This window comes from Octopus bimaculoides, chromosome 9, assembly GCF_046866305.1.
Source record: "Octopus bimaculoides isolate indiv1 chromosome 9, ASM4686630v1, whole genome shotgun sequence".
Lineage (NCBI taxonomy): Eukaryota > Metazoa > Mollusca > Cephalopoda > Octopoda > Octopodidae > Octopus > Octopus bimaculoides.
The window spans coordinates 87,307,732-87,322,785 of NC_142936.1; the positions used below are offsets into that span (position 1 = coordinate 87,307,732).

The window sequence follows — 15,054 nt, forward strand, 5'->3', positions numbered from 1 at the left end:
TTATTCATGAAAATCTGAACATGCACAAAATTTGTGCAACGTTTGTTCCCAGGGCACTCAGTAACAAACAGAAGAAAGATGCATTGGTGAGAACTAGGAGATAGTTGAGTCCATTACCTCCAAACCAAGAGTACTTAAGCATCTGGTGACTGTGACAAGAGTTAGATAAACTGTTATGATCCAGAGACCAAGAGACAACGTGCCCAATGGAAGCATCCTGGCTCCCATCCACAATTCTATTCTGGTAACCAACTATTTGACAGATATGGGCATCAAAACTGTTCCTCACCCTTCCTACAGTCCAAACTACGCTCCCTGTGACTTAAGGTTATTCTTCCCCAAACTGAAAGGGAACCTCATGAGCAGCCATTTTGAAAACATTGAGAAGATGAAGGCAGCTGTGACAAAGGTCCTGGACACCTTCACTTTGGAGGACTTTCCTGGGGCCTTCACAAAGTTGCTGGAGCACTACAAGTGCATTGAAGTCAGAGGATAGTACTTTGAAGGAGATTAGTGTTTTTGCACTTCTTTGAAATTAATAAATGTCTCTCCTGAAAAAAAAATAGTCTCAGAGCTTCAGGAGTGCACAATATAGCAGTTTATTTTCAGCCAAGTATTTCTCTTACAGTTGCCTTGCTGGGAAGATTGCATTTGTGTTGCCTCTTCCTGGCACAAAGCCAAAAGGCATCTCATCTAGGTCTACTCTATCTTAGATCAATTCAGACCTTCAGAAGCTGGTTTGATTCCTCTTTAGCTGCTGTGCTCTTAGGTATCTCCTTTGCCTTTGTAGCAGTTTACACTGATACATACACACACACACACATACAGAAGGGGGTGGATGGGTAGAATTATTATAGTCTCTGTCTGGGTTCAAATCCCACTAGGGTAAACTATGCTTTTTATCCCTCCGAGTTTGATAAAATAAAGTACCTATCAAGTACTAGCATTGATTAATCAACTACATCCTCTGCCAAACTTTGTGTAATGTTTCAATATGAGAAATCAATATATATTACATTATAGTTGTAGTTGAGAATTTAAACATTACATCTACAAGATCTGAGAAGCAAATAACAACACGAACAAACAGAAGTATGAAATAATTAATTTCCACTTTAAAGAAATAATACGCAAAATATAACATCAATAAAAGTTTGGTTGTACATAAACGTCTTGTAGAGAAATATGTTTATCATGCTTGTACAAGTAAATTGGATAATTCATGAGTTATGTAAATAGTATCATTAATATATGTGACCAGTTGGAAAGAGATAATGCTGTTCAGTGTTTTGTTCAGTTAAAATGTACTTCCTACTGATATAACTGAAAGAGAGTAGAAATACCATGGTGCTTCTTTTCAGAGCGAGCAAATTGCATTATTGAAGTAAAATAAAAAAAACCTACAAGAAAAAAACTTGTGCAAGGATGTCTGATGCTGATGAAAGAGCTAAGAATGTGAGACAGGTTTGCATTTTGTTCATATAACCAAAATGACCGATAGTATAATGGTTTCTCATTGGTCCAAATAAAACTGGTGGAAAACATAGAGAAAGATCAAAAGCTTCACCTAATTGAATGAGATTGCTACAATGGTGAAATGTTCTTTTTCCTAGAACAATGGACCTGATTAAATCAGCTACCCTCATGGGGCTCCTGTCAACTCTTTTAATACTCATAAATAGTTATATCTAACTTCAGTGCAATACCATAAATTTGGGGATGGGGGCAAAGATCCTAAATTTTACTAGTCCTTAAATAATGAGAAGCAAAGTCAATCTCTTGGGATTTGAACAAAGAATGCAAAGAAATGTCATTAAATAGTGCAAACCGTTTTGCCTGACACTACTGATTCTGCCAATCACCTTTTTATTTTTATAAGAGTCCAGATAGAACAGACAGTACTCATGACCCTTGCAGACCCTCTAAGACTGGTGAGATTCATGCAGTTGAACATCATCAAGTAATATCTACAAAAAGGGAAGCAGGTGTGTGGGCAAATGCTTGCAACAGAGTGAAGTCTGCTAAAGACACTCAAGGGTCCAATATCATTTAGCTGCAGGTCAGATCTAATCAAGCTGATCTCTATGATTGATAAAAACGAATCTCGCCTTCTCATCTTGCTTTTTATTTATTTTTTCAAACAACATGTATCTAAAAAATCCTTTGTTTTTTTGTTGACAGTAAATTATGATTTAAGAGATTTGGCTGCTATTTCTAGAAAGTCAAATGACCACATAAAGGATTCTCCATTAGTTATTACTGTTGTTTGGCCCCAAGTGCATCTACCCATTGACTTTGTTTCCTCATAACTTCCAGAGAAATGGATATGTTTTAATGAAATTTCCTACAAATACGTTTCAGATGATGAAGACTCCAATCATATTGGAATTTGTGGCGAAAAAATATTTCCGATGTGGGGAGAGGAGTTTCGGAAAATTCACAAGAGTTGGCTTTGTTTCTTCATAACTTTCTATAAATGAGTATTTTTAAATGACTTTGTACAAATACTTTTTAGATGGTGTAGACGACGATTATATTGAAATTTAACATGGACTGAAGACCCCCCCCCTCAAAAAAAAAAACTGGTGGGTTCGCACACATACATACTCGCACACGTCATTTGAAACTTGAAATTACGGGAAAAAATCGATGTGCATCAGTATGTATGTGTGCGTGCTCATCACTTTTCTTTTCTTCTTCTTATTTTTTTTACATTAAATTCCGATATATTCGTAATCTATACACTCTGAAAGGTATTTGTAGAAAATTTCATTAAAAAAATACCCATTTTCTGAAAGTTATAAGGAAACACAACAGACTCGTTTGAATTTTCCGAAACTTCTCTCCTCACCACTCGGAAAATTTTTTTTTTCACAACAAATTCCAAGATAAACGGAATGTACACCAACTGAAGCGTATTTGGAAAAAGTTTTATTGATAGATACCTATTTTTATGGAAGTTACTTTGTGTAAGTATGCCTTTTAAATATAAGAGAATAAGTAAAAAAGATGAAAATTGAACGAGAACAGAATAGGTGTTGAAAAGCCGGCGAAATTTCAGAAAAACGATTCACATGCCACGAGGAGAAAGGTACTTTTTGCTTTTATTTTTAAGTAGCGAGTATTACAGGCAACAGTAATTATGATTAAATTTTTTTTTCCAAAAATTTTAATTACTTATATATTTTCTCCTCCGTCGATAATCTCTTCCTACCCTTGAAATATGGGACATCTATTTTTAACGCCACTTAAATACCCTTGGTTACCCAGGTAAATAAACACAGAATGTGTTGTGTACGCCCACCACCACAGCTATACGGCACACCCACACAAAACATTTCCAGTGTTTTCTAACACGCGCAAAACATGGAAATACTTTTTGAAAATATCTAAAAGTATGTTATGGTTTTCACAAAATGGAGAACTTTCAACAAATGAAACATTAAGAAGGCAGAAGAGAACTTCACATTTGAATGCCTGGAAGGCGGATACTATGTATAGTGAAAAAATAGCAAATGTTTGTCAACAAGAATGTAAACAAAACAACGAAATACTTACAGAGAGAACATAAACGAAGGTTTATATGAGCTCAAGACGTGTGAACAGATAAAGTAGTCTTAATTTTAATTCAGCTGACAATATAAGATGATTATGTAGTTTTTTTTGCAGTATTATTTAATGAAGTTCCCTTGGGGTCTCAGTTAATAATATCCTAAAATAAGGTCCGACGTGTTTTTAACTTCAGCAAACAGAGTAGAGGACAGATAAGGGAGATAACTACAAGGTACTGCGTGGACAACACTAATTTTATCATCACTGCCAACGTCTGCATCAAAATCTCCTTGTAGGACAAATGGCTAGGTCTTAACTACATCTAAAACTGCAGTAACTTCGTCAAGGAAGGATTTGTATTTTGGTGTATATATCTGCAACAACCACAGCGGGCCTTCTTTCAACTTAAGTTGAAATCCACTCCATAACACAATCCGACAGCCGAGTGCTTGTGCTTAGCTATGCAGACATAGTTGGTACCACACCTGCATAGTGGAGTTCGCAACCTCCATCAAAATCTGCGGTACTTGAAACCGCTGAACCTTTTAGAGGAGACACTGACTATATCTAACCAGTAGCGTTTGGCTTTCTGCATTAGTTCCCGTTCTTTACCCGTAAGAGTTGTGACATTCCAAATCTCAATCACTAACAGTTGTTCCTTCCTGAACTCACTTTGTGGGGCTGGGACACGCATTCTTTGTGTTCCCACTCCACGCCTCCCAGAATAAGTTGCGGACTTATTGTTGGTTGTACTGGCATTGGGAGAAGACTGCAATACATTTTTCGAACTGACCTCTGTAGCTAAGGTCCGAATTCAACCCTCGCTAATCTGTGCGTCGGACGATGCTGTATGGTTATTCTTTCGAACCCTTTTCATATTGCAGCTTTTCGAGGTCTTACTCACTCCAGGCACCAAACTGGTATTTCTGTTGGACCTGCTGCTGAGTTCTGTAAAACAAGAATGAGAATTAGTAATGCAAAGATCGAGACATTGGTCCTAAGAAAGTCTCCCCAGTACGCTCTGCATATTAATAGATCACTGAAGCAATTGCTTAAGTGAAGAGATTTAAGTATTATAGAACCGTGTTCACGAGTGATTGGAAGCAGGATATTGAATTAGATGCAGGTGCTAGCACAATAACGCACCAGCTTCAGAATTCAATCAATAGAAGGAGAGAGATTGATAAAAAAAAATTTTTTTAAAACCAACTCGCTATCTTCGATTTGGTTTTCGTAGCTAACCTCACCTACGGTTATAAATGTTTGGTAATGACTGAAAGAGTACGATCGCGAATACAGGTGGCAGAAATGGGATTCCTCTAAATAATCTCTGAGAAACGTTATTCAACAAGGTACGAAGTTTGGCAGTCAATGAGTCTCTCCAGATGGTGTCGCTATTTCTCCGCATTGAGAGGCCACAGCTCCGGTACTAAGAACGTATGATTAGAATGTTGCAAGACAGATTCTTCAAGCAGATCCAAATAGTGCGAGACCTAGGGACAGACCAAGAACGAGACGGTTGGATAACATCCATAGTCTCAGTTGGTCGCGCTTGGAAATCCAACTGGAAAGTTTAATGACAGTTGCATCTGATAGGACCCGACGGAAGAGGTGCATAAGGTTTCTACCCTCACAGGAATAGTGGGTGGAGAAAATGGGTGGGTGGCTGGATGCTGTCAAAGCTATCAACTTTCCACCAAAGCTATCAGTTATTTGGCAGCATCATGTGTCAAGAAGCGCAATGCTAATCTATGTATACTATGGTTGTGTAGGTAGAGGTCACAGTGCATTGCTTTGCCCGGGGCCTATAATACTGTTAAGACGGCTCTGACAGGAAGTCTGCAAAAACAGTACAGAAACTTTTGAGCTGTGTTCAGAATTTTAAAAGGCGGCAGCGTATCATTACTCAGTTTCGTGTATCTTTCAAAACAGAGGTGAACTTGAGAAAAATGAGCTTATTAGTAAAATCGGTATCTTGAAAAGTTTCCAAAGCTTGGGATCCGAAGAAAAATTCATATATATAAAGATATTTGGTAGTGAAAAGGTTGGAAACCGCTGCTCTTTGTGAAAGCTCTACCAGCTACTAATAGCAGCCAAATATTCCCTTAAAAAAAAAGGACATTGTATAAAGTTGTCCTAGATACACTGTATATGCAAGTAAGACGGTATAGTCACGGCTGGAATGCCTTTGAGCATAGCTCTGCTTGACTGGGGCTAAACAGCAATAACTCTCCTTCATCAATGTTGATAAATGGCAGAAGACTTAAAACCTTGGACAAAATACTGTGTAGCATTTAGATCAGTGTTTCACAAGCTATTTTCCTCCCAGGCTCCACTAAAACTTTCCAGAAAAATCTATGCCCCACAGGTAATTGGAAATTTTTTTTATTTTTAATATTTTACCACAGGAGTGGCTGTGTGGTAAGTAGCTTGCTTACCAACCACATGGTTCCGGGTTCAGTCCCACTGCGTGGCATCTTGGGCAAGTGTCTTCTACTATAGCCTCGGGCCGACCAAAACCTTGTGAGTGGATTTAGTAGACGGAAACTGAAAGAAGCCCGTCGTATATATGTGTATATATATATGTGTGTGTGTTTGTGTGTCTGTGTTTGTTCTCCTAGCATTGCTTGACAACCGATGCCGGTGTGTTTATGTCCCCGTAACTTAGCGGTTCGGCAAAAAGAGACCGATAGAATAAGTACTAGGCTTACAAAGAATAAGTCCCGGGGTCGATTTGCTCGACTAAAGGCGGTGCTCCAGCATGGCCGCAGTCAAATGACTGAAACAAGTAAAAGAGTAAAATTAATTAATATTTTGTGGAAAGTGGGTTATACATCATTAGATGTATACCTGACTTTCCCATATAATATTAAGAATTAACGGTACGCTGAACTCCAGACTATCAACACAAACAACATGTATTCAAGGTGGAATATATATATCTTTAGCTCTTGTTTGTTGAGACGTTGGTATGTAGATGTGAGCGAGCTGTCTAGCGTAAGTTCGAAAGATGGAGAGAGACAGCTAAACACGTCCTTGCTCAATCGCTGGCCAGCAAGAAAGAGGCAGAATGAAGCGGGAAAGCTTGGTTGTTGAATTCCACGCATGCGTGAGACTACGCTTGCGCACGGCGTTACTACAGGGCTCCCTTGCCAGTGCGGAACGCACGATAATATGAAATTCTGTTGGAACGCCTGAGGCAGGATGGCCACTGAAAACCATCCACAAAATGTAGCACAAACACACACAAAGAAAAATGAAAGAAATGAAATGTACACTCGTGTGATACATGCATGCAATGTACAAATTGAAGGAATGAAAGAAAAACATGCAATATGGGCAGTAAATGCCACCTAGTAAAAACAAATGAGACAATGAGAAAACAAATCGTGATGACTACTGTCCAGGAACTGGAATCACGGAATGTGAAAGTCTGAGTGTTTGTTTTTACTGAAAGGAAAGAAAATGTATGAGTGCACTAGTGTGTGTGTGAGAAAAAACACAGAAGAAGTAAAAGTGTCTGTAACAGACTGTGAAAAGTCTTAAAACACTGAGATGGAGAAAACCAGTTCGTATTAAAATTCCACAAGGAGATAGAATGTCCATACGCAGGAAGTTGCGGTCAAGGAGCAGAGCTGTAGTTGAGCGTCGATGCTGGCTGGGACCTGTGTTACCTGGTACTGAATATTCTGGCTGGTTAGTTCTGGTTCGTTGATCGTGAGTGGAAACATCCACTCTAATAGGTTCGAGATAAAACCGCGCTTGTTGATGTTGGTTGCTTGTGTACGTGTAGAAGTCATGTTGACGATGTTGGTAGTACGTAGAGTCGTATTGCTGCTGGCGACGTCGGGGGCGATGCTTGTAGTTCGTAGTGGTTGTTGATGTCGTCGCTGTAAACTGGCTGTAGCTGTGTGGTGGTAATGATGTTGACAGTGGTGTGTGGTGTTTGAAAAACGAGCACGTCGTACACGAAAGTTGAGAGTTTGCCAAGGTACGCTCCTTTCAGACAGTCGACAGACACAATTTCCGTACGACCATTAGCGTCGACCTTGAAAAACTTTGGAGTGCGAGAAAGCACACGATAGGGTCCTTTGTAGGGAGAAACAAGGGGTCCCCACTTTATAGGAAAGTGGGTTATACATCATTAGATGTATACCTGACTTTCCCATATAAAATTAAGAATTAACGGAACGCTGAACTCCAGACTATCAACATGAACAACATTTATTCAAGGTGGAATATATACATCTTTAGCTCTTGTTTGTTGAGACGTCTTCTGTGTGTGTGAGCATGGTTGTTGGTATGTAGATGTGAGCGAGCTGTCTAGCGTAAGTTCGAAAGATGGAGAGAGACAGCTAAACACGTCCTTGATCAATCGCTGGCCAGCAAGAAAGAGACAGAATAAAGCGGGAAACGGTGGGGCATCTTCCCCACGTTGGGAATCACCGAGTTCAAATCTTCGAAGCCAACTTTGTATTTTATCCTTCTGCTATCAATAAACGAAAGTACAAGTCAAGTATTCGAATCAGTTTACCTTATTAAAATGAATCCTAGGTGTGAATAGAATTTATAATAGATTTTCACAGTCCCACAGTGCAGCACCTTTGGCAAGTATTTTCTACAAAAGCCTCATAGCCTCGGGCTGAGCCGTGCCTTGTAATTAACTTTGGTAGAGAGAAACTGTGAAAGCTCGTCACACACACACATGTATGTGTGTGCGTTTGTTCCCCACAATCGCTTGACAATCGGTATTGGTTTGTTTACCTCCCCGTAATTTAGCGGTGTTGTGAAAGTGGCCAATAGAATAAGTACCAGACTTGGGAAAGCAAAATCCCACAAAACGTAAGTACCGGGGTCAATTTATTCGACACCTTTCAACGTGGTGCCCCAACCTGGTCAATTCAATGAACTGAAACTAGTAAAGAATAAAAAGAAAGGTAAAAAAGATGTCATGCATATCAGTGGAAGTTGTTACATGGTCGCTCCTAGTTGCCAAATCTCTCTCGAGTCGTAATCTCAGACGTCCACAAAAGATGAGATGGCCAAGGATGGAACATCTCTGACTATTTAAAAACAGCAGCCAAATTTACTTCAATTAACACCCTTCCGTCTATGTTCCCTCTGTGGGTGTATGCAAAAATGTTCTAGTGAGCAAATTATGTGCATACCCATATGAGTAACCATCACTCAAATTTCTTACATAATATTTTAAAAAGTACAATTTCATCTTGAAAACCCATATATGCGCATTCTTTCCTCTCCAGGTTGTAAAACGTGAGGCGCGCCCACCTTAAAAGGAACACTGCATACCCTCTTTGAAAAGGGAGGATAAACTAGATAATGTAGACTTGGATACATCTCCTGAATAAATGGTGTGATGATCACGGTTGGAAGGTCTTTGAATATAAATCTGCTTTATCAGGATGCTTGGGGACTAAACATCATTATCACCACCACCGTCAACAAATTACGACGGAGCCTCAATGTAGTCATTAAAATGATTTGAAATAGCAACCAATGAGATACAAAAATACGTGATGGTCATGGCTGGGATACCTTTGATCATGCGTCTGTTCAGTCAGAGTCGACCTAGGAATAAATAACTTGTAAGAAATATATAATTTGGAGAATCACACACGTGTTACGACGAAAAAAAAAATTCCTCGAGATTAAATTCTTAATTCGGAATTATAATTAAATAATGTTTAATCTTTTTTTTGCTACCCACTATGTAATTTTAGCGATAATATATGCCAAATGTAGCAGAGTTGTGATGATATTTCTATGGATGATATCTTAAATGATTATTAAGAAGATGACCGGCGCAAGAATTTATACGTTATGTATTGGTCGTTGGTCAATGGGCCGCTTTGCGTGGCGTATGAATTCATATGTTAAAAGATATCAAATTAATGAACAACAGACTTAAAGATCGAATGCGTTCTAACAGCACCAATACTACTTTTCATTTTTTCAGACATAATGTAACTACGACTACATTATTGAATATGTATCTGTTGTTTAAACCCAAATCGATAAAATCGAACCAGATTGATATAAATATGGGGGTTGATATGATCGATTAAATTCTCTTGAAGGCAGTGCTCCAGCATGGCGACCATCCGATGAATAAAACAAATAGACGATAGTGTAACAACCGCTATTGTTTTATTCCTTAACAGTGGAGACGTTTTGTAACCTAATAGGGGTTTATTAGCTTGCTGCGCTGGGATCAAACAAGTTTTCACTTTCGATACACGACTTCAGATCAAACCACTTGCTAATAAAATACAACTCCTAACTATTGTTTTTTTTTTCCCTCACCCCACTCTTTTTTCCCCCCACAAATGGTTTCAATACAGTTTTAGCAGAAGGTTTTTAAAAAAATTGAAGAAAATTTGGGGCTAATGCAGAATCACACCTCTCCTTGAAAAATGCATTTAAAAATAAAAAATAAAAATTCGGATTCCTGTGTTTTAGATGTCGGGGATTACGAATATGCAAAAAAACAAACAAAAAAAAAACACCTTTTCAAATTTCACCCTTGTATATTTAATTTACATTTAATTATTATTTAAGGTAAACACAAGTAAAATGCAAATAATTTTCATTTTAATGTTTTTATCTATATTTAATTTCGATTACTATATGTTTGTCAATTTGCTAAGATCTCTTTAAAGTAAACAAAATCAAAATTTTAAACTTTTTCGAATTTTTTTTAAAAACCATCTTTTCCAAATTTAAAATCTCCCACCTTAACCTCCCCTTCCCCCATATTAAAAATTTTTCAAATCTCACCCCTTCTCTCAGGCGGACCTGGCGCACAGTCACCCCCACCCCTAAAAAAACAGACCTTTCCGAATTTTTTTTTCAGTGGATTCCTGTTTTTTGATGACGGAGATTCTGAATATGCATGAAACCACGTTACCAAAATTTTAAATTCAGTAAGTATATAGATATGTGTATAAAGATATATATATATATATATAGAGAGAGAGAGAGAGAGACATATACAGATAGATAGATAGATAGATAGATAGATAGACATGAATAAAAAGATAGGAATAAATAGACAGATAAATAAATGGATGAAAAAGTTCAAAATTTAAAATTGAGGGGAGGGGGTGACATTTGGACCCCTTATTAAACTTTATAACATTAGTTATTAAACATATTGTTTGTTTCTCATAAAATGTATATTTAATTTACATTTAATTATTATTTAAGGTAAACACAAGTAAAATGCAAATAATTTTCATTTTAATGTTTTTATCTATATTTAATTTCGATTACTATATGTTTGTCAATTTGCTAAGATCTCTTTAAAGTAAACAAAATCAAAATTTTAAATTGAGGGAGGGGGATTGAAATTTGAAAAGGCATTTTTTGGAAACTGAAAGAAGCCCATCGTATCATCATCATCATCGTTTAACGTCCGTTTTCCATGTTAGCATGGGTTGGACGGTTTGACCAGGGTCTGGCAAGCCAGGAGGCTGCACCAGGCTCCAATCTGATCTGGCAGTGTTTCTACAGCTGGATGCCTTTCCTAAAGCCAACCACTCTGTGAGTGTAGTGGGTGCTTTTTACGTGCCACCGATACAGGGGCCAGAGGAGGCTGGCAGCAGCCACGATCGGTTGGTGCTTTTTATGTGCTACTGGCACGGAAGTCAGTCAAGGCGGCGCTGGCATTGGTCACGTTCAGATGTTGCTTGTATATATATATATATATATATATATATATATTTCTATATATGTGTGTGTGTCTATATGTTTGAGCATCTGTGTTTGTCCCCCCAACATTGCTTGACAACCGATGGTGGTATGTTTATGTTCAGCAAAAGAGACTGATAGAATAAGTACTAGGCTTACAAAGAATAAGCTCTGGGGTCGATTTGCTCGACCAAAGGTGGTGCTCCAGCATGGCTGCTGTCAAATGACTGAAACAAGTAAAAGAATAAAAGAAAAAAAATCTTTCTTATCAGGCAATATGACAGCTACATGTTTCAGACTTCATCAGTGAAGAAGTATCTTCTTAAACCAGCTTTGATTAGGGGACAGAGATTTTTACAAGAGTTAACCAGAATTTCAGGTAATGGATATGTAGCAAACAGTCACCAAATACCTAAGCCAGAATTTGAAATCGAATCCACATTAAACAAGTGTTCAACCTATTGTTTTAGCCTATTGCTCTAAGAATTTTATGAGAATAAGCTGATCTTTTGATCTTTTTTAAGGCATTCATCAGTCAAAGCTGATTAGAGAGGAGACATCCTTTGTTTTCACCTGACCTAATTTAGCTATGAAGTATATAAATATGTAAAGACAAATAGCTTTATTTCTCTTTTGGTCAACCATCTTTGGTCAAAGAGCAACTTTTTCTGTATACTGATCAATGTACGAAAGTAGATTTATCACCCTCTCTATTAACCTAGGCTATTATTCTGTCTCTCTTTAGTATTAACTCACAGATGAAGCTAGCTACCATGCACAATGGACATAGAACTAAAGGCAATTTATTTACTACAACAAACAAGCTGTGTACACAAACTAAGAAGCTGTAGTTTCTATATTGTAATGACTAACATAATAATTGTACAAATAAACGATCATCATAACAAACTAATTAGTAATATTCATTTATATGATGCAACATTGTCGTTACAAACTGATGACTGATTATCATATTTTTGTTACAGATATTACATAATTAGAGAGATAACAGAATTTTTGTAATTACGCCAATTATTCTAGCCAAAATTCTTCATAACACTTTTATTCAACAGGCAAATACTATGTTACAGAAGAGTTGCTTCTCAAAAATCCTGCTGTAACAAGGAGTTTCCTAACACAAAATGTATTTTTCTGTTGACTTCCATGTAACACAGGGAAAAATGTGTTTCATTATGGAACTTTGTCAGAACAAGATATTTCAGGCATGCAACACTTTCATAACACAAGGATGTCTACTCACGTAAAATCACTGCCCATTGATCAATATAGATTTAAAGAAAACTATTCTTTACAGATGTAATCATAACAGGACTCTAGCATGTTCACAGCTGTCACCTTACCTGAAAACACTAGGTTTTTCCTTAAACTTACAAATTAAATTTTCTGTGAAATTTATTGTTTTTTTTTTTTTCAAATATTCTCTCTTTGTTTTATTTCAGTTCCAGTTATAATTGCCATTAGGTATTTGTTTTCTTTCTCCAACTAATTCATTGAGAATTTTTTAAATAGATCACTCAGTGCATCACCACCTACCAAAATATCTTCTTTCAGATCAAACATTCTATAATCTAAAATGGTACAGAGAACTAAGTACATGTCCATTTGAGCAGTGGATAAATTGATTTGTGGAAATGGTTCTGGTACTCTGCACTCTGAATTCAAATCTCACCAAGGTCAGCTTTGTCTATCATCATTTCAGGGTTGATAAAATAATGTGCAAGTCCTGTACTAGGGTTGAATCTTCTGTTTCCATCATTCTATCCGTTTCTCTTTCTGGAAGAAATCCGCAATGGTCAGACCTAGAGAAGAATGGACTCTATCAGGTCTAAAACTAGCCATGATAGGGATCAGGACCCTATAACTCTATCAAGAAGTAGGGAGCTGATAGCAAGGCAAGGATTTTTTTTACTGTTCACTGAATTTGTTAATCATTTAGCTATTATATACCAAAGCTCTGTAAAGTTCTCCATCCTAAAAATTGTTAAATACTATCTTCTTGAAAGCAACCTATACTTAGCAAGCTTCACACATTTCATTAGGCTTAGTGCCAAAAGATAAAAAAAAGATAAAATAAAACTAAGGGCTGATTATTTATTGGAAGAAAAGTATTTCCATTCAATACAAATACATACATTTTTACACAGATAAACAGTATAGATAAAGTGACTATTAAATTAAGAACATATTGTTATGGATTTGTTATTCAATAAGAAACAATTTCATTGGTGAGTAGTATAACGTCTCATGCTGTATATTGGTCAATGGAACTATGTACATGTGTATGAATTTACATAATGAAACACGTTCCCAAACGAGGATTAAAAGCAGACAACAGCTGGCTCTCACTGAACTTATTGAATTATCAAAACACCATTAATGCTAGACCATTTATTGAATAACTATAAAAAGTAATTTGCTTGAAATCACTGCTGTCAAGTTGGGATATCACATCAGACAACCAGTACAGGGAGCGGGATATCAAATTGACAGCAAACAATTTTGATTGGTTATAAAGAGGACACAAGTACAACATTCAGCTTGTAGGAATAAATAGATATCCACTCTTTTAAACAAATACTATATTTTGGGCTTATTGAAAACTAGCATTATTTGTGGAAAATTAATATAAAATCTAGAATTTTGGTCAGCTCCTTGCTGATACATTGTCAAACTTCTTTTAAATTGTAAGAGACTGGCAGTAACTCTACAGGAAAATTTGGTATAAAGTGAAAACTGTTACAGACACCCTTTCTTTCATCAAATGTAAACATTAAGAACTGAAACAGGATTGGTAGAGTTGTGGCACGTAAAAAGCACCCACTACACTCTCGGAGTGGTTGGCATTAGGAAGAACATCCAACTGTAGAAACATTGCCAGATTAGACTGGAGCCTGGTGCGGCCTTCTGGCTTGCCAGTCCCCAGACAAACCGTCCAACTCATGCTAGCCTGGAAAACGAACGTTAAACGATGATGATGAATTGAGAGCATAATTTGACTGCTGAAACCCATATGCCCATGCATACACACATGCACACAACACATACTGTTTGACTTTGGCAAAAGTTGCAGTGAAATTGGTGCTAAACATGCCAGTGTATACACTTTTGGATCACACCAACAAGGATAAAACTATTATGTCAGCGTTTAGGAAATGTAATCTAATCATTCATGCTAAAAGGAAAATTTCTTCATCATCATTTCATATCCATTTTTCTATGTTCAAAGAGTTTCTTGAGGCATATTTTCTCTGGCCAGATGCCCTTCTTGCCAACCTTCATCCATCTCCATGCAAGGTAATATTTCCCCATGGCCAGACATGTTTTTCACTGAAGACGGGAAACAAACCTCTCCGCTTGTATAACGGTCATGCTTGTTTACAACCATCACATGGTGTCAAGACTAGGGTACACACAAACACACACATACCACAAAAATACATACATACACACACAAAACAGGCTTCTTTCAGTTTCCATCTACCAAATCCACTCCCAATGTTTTAGCTGACCAGAGGAAAATAGTATAAGACTTTTGCCCAAGGTGTTGCGCAGGAGGGCTGAACCCAAGACCAATATGGTTGGGAAGCAAGATTCTCAACCACACAGCCATGCCTTCAAGAATTTTAATTTAAAATGAAATATTTTACTAAAGTGTGGTTTCAGATAGTTTAGCATTAAAAGAGGTTAGAAAAAAATTTGTTTTAATCAATATTTATACAAACCACTGTATTTCCAAAAAGGAACTGAACTGATTCCAAAATAAGTAATGTC

At 37.1% G+C, this 15,054-nt stretch overlaps 1 protein-coding gene across 1 annotated transcript in view; it reads right to left on the reverse strand.

Annotated features, from left to right (window-relative positions):
• LOC106869665 (uncharacterized) overlaps nucleotides 1-3,774 on the reverse strand; it is a 31,762-nt gene extending 27,988 nt beyond the window's left edge. Inside the window, exon 1 of the mRNA XM_014915495.3 lies at nucleotides 3,559-3,774. The gene's annotated coding sequence lies outside the window, so the exon portion shown is untranslated. The remainder of the gene's footprint in view (nucleotides 1-3,558) is intronic.
• Between the last annotated feature and the right edge of the window lie 11,280 nt (nucleotides 3,775-15,054).